The sequence below is a fragment of the Elaeis guineensis genome, chromosome 5 (assembly GCF_000442705.2).
Source record: "Elaeis guineensis isolate ETL-2024a chromosome 5, EG11, whole genome shotgun sequence".
NCBI lineage: Eukaryota > Viridiplantae > Streptophyta > Magnoliopsida > Arecales > Arecaceae > Elaeis > Elaeis guineensis.
In genome coordinates, this window is record NC_025997.2 from 110,316,365 (window position 1) to 110,328,527 (window position 12,163).

Below are 12,163 nucleotides of genomic sequence, written 5' to 3' on the forward strand. Positions count from 1 at the left end.
ATGAAATCCTAGCTTAATGTCAAAGCTTCACCATTAGTCGCTCTAAGCCTTCCACCCGATTGAGACTCTTGAGGATAGAAAATCAGAGGAAAAACTAGGAAAAAACAAAGAAAAAATCAACAAAAACAAAGGAAAAACTGAAAAAAATTGAAAGGTAAGACCTTTTCATATATCAATTGATCAATTTTTTTTTCTTTTCCTTTTTGTTTTTTTTTCATTTCATTCTCTTTCTTCGGGTATCCGTGGGAAAAGAGAGCACTTGAGGAAGATGGGAGGGGTTTCTTAGGTTCCAAACCTCTTACTCGATTTAGATGCTTGAGGATAGAAAAAACAGAGGAGAAATCAGGGAAGATAAAGGAAAAATCAAAGAAAACAAAGGAAAAATGGGAAAATTGAAAAATATGACCTTTTCCCACATAGATTGATCTCTTTTTTTTTTTTGCTTCTTTTTCTTTCATTTTGTTCTCTTTCTTTGGAGATCTATGGAAAAGGAGAGTATCTGAGAGAGATTGGAGGGGTTTTTGCTCTAGCATATAGGATTTTGTGGGAGTTGTGGCAGTGTTAGTTGATCCCCTGAGGTTTTGAGCGCTTAATCTTGATAGAAGCATCGTATTTTTTAGGGTTTGGAGAATTTTGATCCAAAGGATTTTTCTTTGGCTGCAAAATTTTTGATTTATGGAGTTCGTGGGTTTGGGCATCCGATGGTATATCAGTTTTAAATGGGACATATTTGGGATTCATGATAGATTTCTTAATTAGATTTAGGACGGGTTCAGATAGTTAAATAGATTTTAAATGGATTCGGATATGGGTAGGGCAAAATTTGTGGGTATCCTATCCGTTGTCATTCATAAATCTAGTAGAATCTAATTTGGCCAAGATCAGTGTCCGCACATTGGTCGGCAACCACAATCAAAATCTATTCATTAAGATCGGGTCAAATCATTGAAAATAAACCTTTTATTGGATCAATCCTAAAAAGAGAAGTCCATGAAAAGAGATAAATAGTCTAGAGAGAGAAAATTTTAGAGAGAGAAAATAAAAAAAAAAAGAGAGAGAAAGAGAGGGGAGAGGGAAGAGAGACCCCTTTTTTTTTTTTTTCATTTCTTCTCTTTTTTTTTCCTTTCTTTTTCTTCTTCTTTTTCTTTCTTTTCTCTTCTTTCCTTTTCTTCGCTTTTTTTCCCTCCCTTCTTCTTCCTTCGTTTGGGCGAGCCGGGGATTCTTGAATCCCCTTCTTCCCTAGGCTAAAAGGGTCTTGCTTTGTTGAAAGATAGTGCCGAGGATGCGGTCCATGGTGGTGCAACCGAGGGTCTCCGATCTGGCAATTAACAATGACAAACGATGCCAGAAATCATAAAGAATCCTGAAAAATCTCCAAAAAAACATGGGAAATCATAAGTCTAAATTTTTAAAATAATTCTAGCGATAGCCGACTGGAGTTCCAACACCCATGAGCTATGGAGATGCGAAGAAGGATTAGATACATTTTTACCTTATTTCTAACAAATTGTGGCCGTGATTCCGGTGGGCTTGATGAAGATCGTCCACAATCAAAAAAGAAAAAAATAGAGGGAGAAGGAATTCAGATCCACTCCAATTTCCGTCAGAGAAGAAGACTCTTCCCTTTCCTTTTTTGCGGTGCTTTAAAAATCATGTGCAATTTTTGTTGGGCTGTTTCTCCTTGGTGGCTAGGTTGATATATATTGAGGTATTATATGTTGACTCTAAAATTTTATTTTTTCTTTTTCCTCTTTTCTATCACCACATTGCTCCTTCCTTGCCTTTCTTTTGTTATCTAAGTCACATATAAAACATTTGCCGGACAAAATATACGCATATACATATACATTAACATATTTGTATGTGTGTGTGTATTTGTGTATAAATATACATAAATTTGCATATATGTCTGCATATACACATACATGTATACATGCTTTAAATTTGTATGTGTGTATGTATGTTTGCTTGATGCATCTATGCATATCAAATGATTTCAGGCCTGTCCAATTTGCCCTTTTTAATATTGTTTAAATTTGCATTTAAATGTGACTCATTTGGTGAATTTCACTGTGTTGAAGTCTGGGTGCCCTTTCCAGTACTGATCCAGGATTGAACCTTTCTTTTTTCATTTTTTTTAGGGTGGCTGGGGGTGAAAATGAAAGATTTAACTCAAAAATTACTTGATCTAGATTGCATCAATCAAATTTTATGTTGAACATAGTGTCCTAAACTCCTAATCCATAATTCATCTTAGAAACTCAACCAATGCTTTGGCTATTTCCTTGTTCAAATGCACTTAAAGTCTCGTAGCTGCATGTTTTATATTGAAAAGAAAAAAATTGTAGAAATCCTACAATCCCTGAATGCTGCTTTCAGGATAACATTAATGTCGATGCAATATCTACCAAAATTAAATAAGAACCTAATCAAATAGATAATTGGTTCATAATTGTAATAGAACCAACCCAAATCTGCTTTTGTAGCACTCAATCCATATTTTATAGATACCAAAGGGATATATTAATGAAAGAGAAGGCAAAGGTTTTCCATTGTCCTTTTTTGGATAATAGGGACAAAGATGATGAAATAATAAACAACATATAATATAAGAAATAAGGAAGAAAATGCTGATCTTCTAATATGGGAGGACACTCACCTTTGAAAGTAATGATGTGCCATCGAAACACACACAGAGAGAGAGAGAGATGTGAGGGCAAAGAGAGAGATAGAACACATTGATTTCCTAATTTGTTTGAGGTAATACTATGCAGCTTTCTAATATTGGTTGATATATGATTAAGAATTGATTAGGATTTAAATTAGTAAATTTGGATTTTTCATATTTGACTAGGATTGTTAAAATTCAAAAATTGAATAAAAAGATGGAAGGCTGGAGACCACTAAAAGAGGAGGAACCTATGAGATCCCAGAGAGAGAGAGAGAGAGAGAGAGAGAGCCATATTAGCTTGGGAATGGAAACCATAAATGGGTTTTATGGAATCTAGTGGGGACATTGCCCTCCCCCCTCCCATCGCCCTCCTGGAGCAGCCACTGGCCCTTTCTATATCAGATGTTGATATTTCTGGAATAATATATATTTATTTATTTTATGCAGTATCACAAGGCCAACGATTTGATCCCAGAGGCAGGAGGGCAGGCTACCTGTACAGGCGAAGCAGTTCTTGAAATCCAGGTCAATGCTTTAGACAGAAATATTGGAATCTAAACATTGCATATAACCTGCTAGCTTATTCTTTTCTATCGAACTTGAAAGCTGAAGTCTGCAAACCAGTATCTATACTGTACAATGATTTTATTGCTCCAATTAGTGTTCCAAAAGATTCGATACTGTAACACAAGTTAACATAAAAAGCCTTGCTTTGTCTTTTTAGCGATTTTGAATTGACTTGCAGCTTATAATTTGTGCACCAGAAAAGTTGTGCTATTCTCTATGCCAAACAGTGTTTTCCTTCCGCATAGGATTAGATACTCCCTGATGATGATGTTCGACAAAATCTCACTATGAACTCTGAGGGTATTGTGTGCAGATGTTAAATAAAGCATATATGAATATAAAAATATGTACTCCATAAGTAGGGAATGGAGTCGTTAATAACTGCGTAATGGTATTAACAAGAAAATGTGAATTCATTTTGCTGATCATTTTGGTTTATATAAATAATTTAGGAGATTTGATGAGTTCTGGGAGCTCTTCGACTTGGATGGTATCGGATCTTGTTCAGAGGATCCTATTGACTACATCCCACGTGTATGATTTAAACATTACGACTTTGACTCATTTTTGATGTCTCTCATTTCTCCTTTTTGATATAGGTTAGAAGCATCCGTAGAATTTATGTATGGCATTACAACATGCAGCTCTGTTTGATACATTAAACATGAAATGGTTATATATATTTCTTTGATATATAACCACATAATCATAACAGAAACAATTAGCAGAGGCTCAAGTTGTTTACTGCTCTGCGACTGGTGCGTTGCAGCCTCGTAACATGAGTTTCATGGCTCGGCTTGGACTTTGCAGAGCGGTCTTTGGGAAACCTTGGGGGGCGACCCGGGTCGCCAGTGAACTAGATAGCATTTCCACACGGCCGACTAGGGCATAGGACATCTACTCTCTCATTTAATCGATGCATGCATGTTTCGAATCTGGATCCATCACATAGAAATAAAGCCCCTGTTTCACTTAGGCTACAACCCGGTCGCCACACAGCGATACTCTTTAAAGTAGTATAAACTGATCTTTTTGAATTGAACTTCTTATTAAAGATTTAATAAATAGAATCATTATTAATTAATATTTTATGATCATCATAATTAACCATGGGTCAAAAATCTCTTTCTTTCTGATGATAAAATTTGAATATATACAAAAATAAATATGATGTGTCTCAACTAATTTGTCAATATGAGTCATGAAGTAAAAAGGTAAGCACTTGTAAGTGTATACTTCATGAATATTTCAATTCATCTTTAAGTTTAGATTTTAAAAGTCAATGCACGTTTCAATATAAACTTATTTTATATGAATGTCTCAATACAAATAAATAAGCATTTCAAGCATCTTAAGCATGTAATCAATACAAGCAATTCAAGCATATACTCAACATACCTTCTCTCCATTTTTGACAGCATCAAAAAACATAAGGAAAAGATCATCAAAATTGAAAATTTACTCAAATCAAATTTGTATCAAAAAAAAATTCGGACTTTATAACTTCTCCCCCTTTTGGAGAATAACAAAAATTTTCATCAAAAATTTGCTCAAATCAAATTTGTGTCAAAAAAAAAAAACTTTTCTCTCTTTTTTGAAAATCTTTCCTTTTATGCATTCAATGTTAGAACAATATAGATTCAAATTCTTTTCTCTCTCTTTTTGAATAATATAGATGAAATGAGTAAATTCTCAAATTCATTTGTTTCTTTTTCTTGAAAGGTATCAATCAATTAAGTTTAAGAAAGGTATCAATTTTCTTAGTTTGTCGCAAATGGTATCATACTAAGAATATATCAGCGCAGCATAAACTTGAGACCATTTTTTTTTTTTTTTCCAAATGATAAAGTAATGGAGTATAAGGAAAAGATAACCTGTCTGGTACCAATTATAAAAATTTCTTAGAAAACTTTCTCTTGATACCAATTATTTGAAATTCAAATCAATTGTTGTAGGACCATAGCAAAATACAAAAGCATGTTTCAAATTTGGCTTGATGCTAACTATTTGTTAAAAAGATTACAAGATCAAACCATGCAAGATGTGAATGAATACATCAAAATCATGTGAATGCTCAAATTATTGGATCAAGATAAGCAGAATATAAATATCTATCAGTGATTTTTTTATTAAATTCAAAAATCATTTCTCCCCCTATTTTAACCATTAATGTTAGAAAATTTATTTTTCTTAATTCTCCCTCATTTTCTTTTAAATTATGTATATTCATTATGTTTAAATCCGTAAGCTTTGCAAAAACATAGTTTTCTCCCCCTTTGTTTTATAGACAACGTAAATACTCATTAATAAAGTAGACAAATGCAAGCATTAAGCAAGTGAACACATCAAACACATCAATTTTTTATGAAAAATCAGATTTTCATTGATTTCCAAAAAGTGATTACAAGAAGTGATTACATCGATTCATCTAAAATGTGTGAGAGACACATCTACCAAAAAGCAAAAAGATGGATTGCTAAGGATACTAAGCTCTGAGAGAGAAATTCTAGCATCCTAAAAGAGTAGGTCAGTGGAGCCCTGAGTAGAAGGTCCAGGCTGAGAGGGTGAAGGTGGTCTAGTATCTCTGAATGGCTAGTCCCAATCATCTCTCGCCGCATTGATATTCTGAATCATCCTGATAGTCTCCTCTCTGAGCAATGATATAGTGTCTAATGTGAATCTCTGTATCTTAGTATGGACTATATCCACAATCCAAGTGGAAACTCTGCACTAAAGCATCCTCATCCAGTCCAAAAGATGGTCTATCTAAATTCTCTAGATGATCAATTAGAGAAAGTGGAACTATCTGCATCTACTCTAGCTACTTTACCTGTATTGCTGGCTCCTCAGATCTCATGATGGTAATAGGTGCTGCTACAAGAGCCTCATCCTCATTTGTATCAACCTCATATGTTTAAGCTACTCCCTTATGAATCCATCGACCATCAACCTTCTGAAATCCCATTCTTTTAAGTGACCAATCATTGTATGTATTAGTATGCATCATGGCTCTGGTAGTCTCTCCATCAAAGCCTACCCCAAACTCTTGAAATATGAGTATCAATACCATGCCGTAGGATAGAGAGGCCTTCAATCTACTGGTTGCTTCCTCCATCTAATGTATCATAAGGGATGGTCGGTTCAATAGAATCTCTTGTATCACATGGTACATAAAGATGATGTCACGACCTGAAACAAAATTGAACCTCTCCATCTTGAGGAAGAAAATCCGACCTGCCATATGATGGAAAAGACGTATCTCAATGCTCAACTGGTTCATGCTCACCTTGATGTGGGACGAGGCTAGTTCTAGAGGATGCAAGCAAACAAGATTAATAACAATGCAGCAAATAACCAGCAAACAATGATAACGGAGGTAATTATGTTAAAATCAAGAAGAGATTACTGTTATACATGCAAATAGTTCAATCTCCTAGATCTAGAAAAAGATCGTGGATGATTGAGAAACCATCCATGATTAGGGCATCAGATCACAATTAAAAAATTCAGATCTAATTAATAAAGAAATACAGGATTAACTTTTTACAATAACGATCTACTCAGAGATTCATTTAAAAGTAAGAGATCTCACAAACACGTCGATGAAGATTTTTGGATGAGGGAGGATTCGGACGTTGAATCAAATCACAGTTGTTGACAATTTTTACTATTGTCCAAGAACAAAGGGATTCGATCCGAGCATGCGAAGAATTGCGGTGTAGGGAGGAAGCAGCCGTTGGGAAGGAGGGTTGATGCATTGGGATCCTGCAGGTTGATGCGTTGGGATCCTGTAGATTGGTTGGATACTTCATTCTGGAGCAAGACTTATGAGAAGAGAAAGAAGAGAGGGAAAGAAGAAGGAAGATGGAGAGGGGGGAGGAAGAAGAGAACTCGTGAGATGAGGAAACATAATTTTTTTTTTCCAATCAATCATCAATTACAAAACCATTATTTTCTCTTTTAAAAAGGAACCTAACAACCTAAACAGAGTAACGTTGAGGAGGGTGTTAACGATAGAGATGGATCGTGAGTTTTGAGGAAGACATTGAGAAGATGATAATCTGATGGCATGCGATGAGGAGGGCGATGGATTTTCCACATGAAGAAGCCATGAAAATCTGAAATCACTGTAAAGAGAGCGCGCACACATGAGAGTGCAGCACTCATTTAGTCGTGTGTCTTTAAATGGTATGCCTCCAAGTGGTTGACCATGATACTCCTCAAATGACTAACTCGAACTAGGACTCAATTACGATGCAAACCTAATTTAAGGACTCAATTATAATCTCATTACAAGACTCAAAATAAAAACTATAGGACTTAAAATAAAAAGATTACAGAAATAAAAAGATTTTATCAACATTCAAGTCATAATGAATCACGGTGACTGGTGTCCACACCAATTCTCTCGGGCTGGAGAGAATTCGACTCCGTCGAATAAAGGCCGCCTTGATTTTGATAGTACTCGAATAGATCAGGATTAATTCTTTGCAGCTCTTCTCAAGTTATCTATATGTCCTCAGACTCAGGCCGGTCTTGCCAACAAACTAGGTACCTTTGATATCCTTTTCTCCTGATGAAAATTACCTGCTCATTCAGAATTCTTTCAATACGATCATGTTTTACAAAAAAATTTGACTGTGGACACTCGGATTGGGGTTCACTCTCAATGGATGAGTTAGGCTCAAACGGATCACTAGACATCGTTATTGGTTCTTTATATTTAACCAAATCCAAAACATTAAAAGTAGAGCTGATGCCACAATCAGACGATAAATCTACAATATATGCATTTGGTCTGATTTTCTTTAAGATCTTAAAGGAGTCTGCTTCACGTGCATACAATTTTTTGATGATTCTCGAAAGAAACCATTCTGGTCTAACCCGAATCATAACATAATCACCTTCAGTAAAATCATGGGCTCATCGGTGTGAGTCTGCTAATTGTTTATAAATTTGATTACTAATATTAATTTTTTTTATAATTTTTTTGTGTAGATTCTTAATATGTTGTGCGAATGATTCTGCTGTTTCAGATGTTCTAGTATGCAAAGGTACAGGAATGAGGTCAATCGATTTTCTAGGATGATGGCCATACACAATCTCGAAGAGACTCATGCCAATAGTCCTATTAATGGAACTATTGTATGCAAATTCAGCTCTAGATAATAGCAAGTTCCAATTTTTCATATTCTCACCAACTAAACATCGAAGTAAATTTTTTAAACTTTTATTTGCCACTTCGGTTTGACCATCAGTCTGGAGGTGATATGCTGACGAAAATTTTAATTTTATTCCCATTAAGTGCCACAAAGTCTTTCAAAAATAGCTAACAAACCTAACATCCCTATCAGACACAATCGATTTAGGTTATCCATACAGTCGGATAATTTCATCAAAGTAAAGACGAGCAATTTTAAAGGCATCGGAGGACTTAGAATAGGGAAGAAAATGGGCTATTTTTGAAATCGATCCACTCCCACACAAATAGAGTCATTCTTTTTGGCTGTACGTGGCAATCCTAAAATAAAATTCATGCTCACATCTTTCTATAGACAATCAGGAACAGGTAGTGGGGTGTATAAGCCAGTATTTTGTCTACACTGTTTAGCTACAGTGCAGATTTGACATTGGATAATAATTTTGGCTACATTTCTTTTTAAACTCGACCAATAAAATTGATGTTCTACGGCCTCTATACTTTTGGTCCTATTGAAATGACCAGACAAACCTCCCGCATGCAATTTCCATACTAGAAAATCACGAACAAAGGTATGTGGGATATATAACTTATTATTTTTGAAAAGATATCCATCCTGAAAGGTATATTCACTAGTTTCTCTAGATGATCCTTATCAGAGTGAAGACATAATTTTTTTAAAGTTTGAATAGTCATCGTAATCTTCTTTCAATTTCTCAAAGTCAGTGATCTTAACACTCACTGCTAATAAAAGATCTACTCTTTGACGGAGTGCATTAGCAGTTCGATCCTTATCAATGACTACTGTCGATAAAATATCGATCTTTCAAGAGAACGCATCAGCAGCACGGTTATCAACATCGGTACAGTGTTTCAACACAAAGGTATAAGACTGAAGGAACTCAACCCATTTTTCATGTCTAGGGTTTAACTTTCTCTGAGAGTTGAGAAACCTAAGAGCTTCATGGTCAGAATATAGGATAAATTCTTGTGGAAGAAAGTAGTACCTCTAAAATCTAAGAACTTGGACAACTGCATAGAATTCCTTATCATAGGTGGAATACCTGCACTTAGTGTCATTTAGCTTTTCACTAAAGAAAGCCACAGGATGACCCTCTTGACTAAGGACTCCACCAATTTCTATCTCGGATGCATCACAGGTAACTTCAAAAATCTTAGAAAAATCTGACAGACGTAATACAGGAGCGCTAGTCATACGATCCTTAATTTCATGAAAAGCTCGATCAGCAATCTTAGTCTATTCAAAGGCTCCTTTTCTTACACAATCCGTAATGAGAGTCATAATCGTACTAAACCCCTTAATGAATCTTCGATAAAAAGCTGCTAACTCATAAAAACTTCAAACTTCATGAATACTTTGGGGTACAAGCCATGCTCTAATTGCACGGACCTTTTCAGGGTCTATGGACATACCATCGAGAGTCACAACAAAACCTAAGAAAACGACGCGTGTGGTCATGAAATCACATTTTCTGATATTTGCAAATAGGCTTTCGGTTCTAAGAGTCTGGAACACTTGACAGAGATGCTCTAAGTGGTCTTCCTCAATCTTGCTATAAATAAAAATATCATCAAAGTACATGACCATAAATGTGCCCATAAATCATCATAGCACTTGAGTCATGAGTCTCATAAATGTGCTAGGGGCATTAGACAGACCAAATGGTATGACCAACCATTCATAAAGACCATCTTTCATTTTGAAAGAAGTCTTTCACTCATCTCCAGACCTAATTCTAACCTGATGGTATCCACTCTTTAAGTCAATCTTAGAGAAAATAATGGATCCAGCTATCATATCTAGCATGTCATCAAGCTGGAGAATCAAAAATCGATACCTTATCGTTATCTTGTTAATTGCTCGTGTCCATACACATTCTCCAAGTTCCATCCTTCTTGGGAGTCAAGAGTGCAGGTACCGCACAAGGATTTAAGCTTTTTCTAACAAATTCTTTTCTAAGTAGTTCTTCTACTTGATGTTTCAACTCAGCATGCTCTGTAGGATTAAGATGATAGTAAGGCAGATTGGGTAAGGTAGCTCCTAGATCAAGATCTATTACATATTGGATATTCCTCATAGGCGGCAAGTAATCTGAAAGATCCTTAGGAAAGACATCTTTGAAGCTTTCAAGGAGGCTTGCTATCTCCTGAGGGTGATGATTTGTGTCTTTCATGCTAACTCCTTTAACAGCTAGAATCCAAATAGAAGAGTTTTCTCTTAAATCTTTTTCTAATTTTTTTACACTGATTAAATGTAAGCTTTTGTTCTGCTTCTCTTCTTTAGACTCTAAAGGACCATTCTTCTTTATGCTTCTAGGGGGTGAAGGATATATCGTAATTTTCTTACCCCTATTCATGAATGTACAAGAGTTGGATTGACCATGGAATATTGCATCTTGATCGAACAACCAGGGCCTTCCTAGGATTATGCTTCCTACATCCATAGGTATAACATCACACCATACTTTCTCTTGGTAAGACTGAAATTTAATAGGGACCAGACAACAGTGTCTAACTGAGATGGATGATGCATCTATCCAGTCAACCTTGTATAGTTTTGGATGATCTACGAGCGTCAAACCAAGTTTTGATACAGCATCAAATGAAATAGCATTGACACAACTACCACTATCAATGATTATCTTACACACTTTACTTTCCTGACCTATAAAGGTGTGAAAAATGATAGTTCTACACCAATCTTCACTTTCTTTTGGCTGGACTAAAACGCATCTTACTATGCCAATCTCTCTTCAGGGTCAACTTCTTTCAAAGTACTAGATTCTTCATAAGCTTCGGCTAACTCAATGTCTGCTATGTATACTTCTTTATCTCCTAGAGAATTTTTAAGATTCTCTTCTTTGAATTTTTCAATGTGTAGAGCTCAAAATGGACACTAACTAGAGATGTGACCTAACCTGTTGCACTTGAAGCATTGGGTTCCCAAATTACTACCTCTCGGATTTTCCACAAAGGCTCCTTTGCCTTTATCATCCTTTCTTAGTGGGGAACTAACTGGTAGAGTATGATTGGTTGAGTTCTAACTATAGCCAGGTCTAGGGGTCTGATTAAAGCGAAATCTAGGATAAAAAATACTAGGTTTATGTGACTCAAGTTGTTAGATTACTGGCAACCTTTAGAATATCTCATAATCCTGGGCTAATTGATAGGCTTGTTCTAGGCTATAGACCTCACGCATAAATAGTTCTCTCTGTATGTCATTCCTTAAATTAGCTCTAAATCATGATAAGGTGACAGATGGATCTTCACTAACACCCCATCGTATAAGGTATTCATCGAATTTGATAATGTACTCAGTAACAGACTTGCTACCTTGGATCAACTTTTGCCATTAATCTAGAAGACACTATTGATAGGAGGTAGGGAGATATTTTTCATGAAGTTTATCTTTCATCTCGTCTCAAGTACTTATGGGCTCCTGTCTCCTATGCATGGTTAATCGCTCTACATTTTGCCAATATAATTTCACTTGACCTAAAAGCCTCATTTTAGTGAACCTGATTTTTCTCTCCTCAGACCTATCGTACCATTCAAAATAATGATTCATATCTGCTTTCCAATCAAGGTACTCATTAGGATCCAGACAGCCCATAAAACTTGGGGCTTCAACCTTGATACTCTGAAGTATTCTCTCATCCTGGTCATTATAATCGTGATGGGGTCGGATCACTTGATTGCGACCT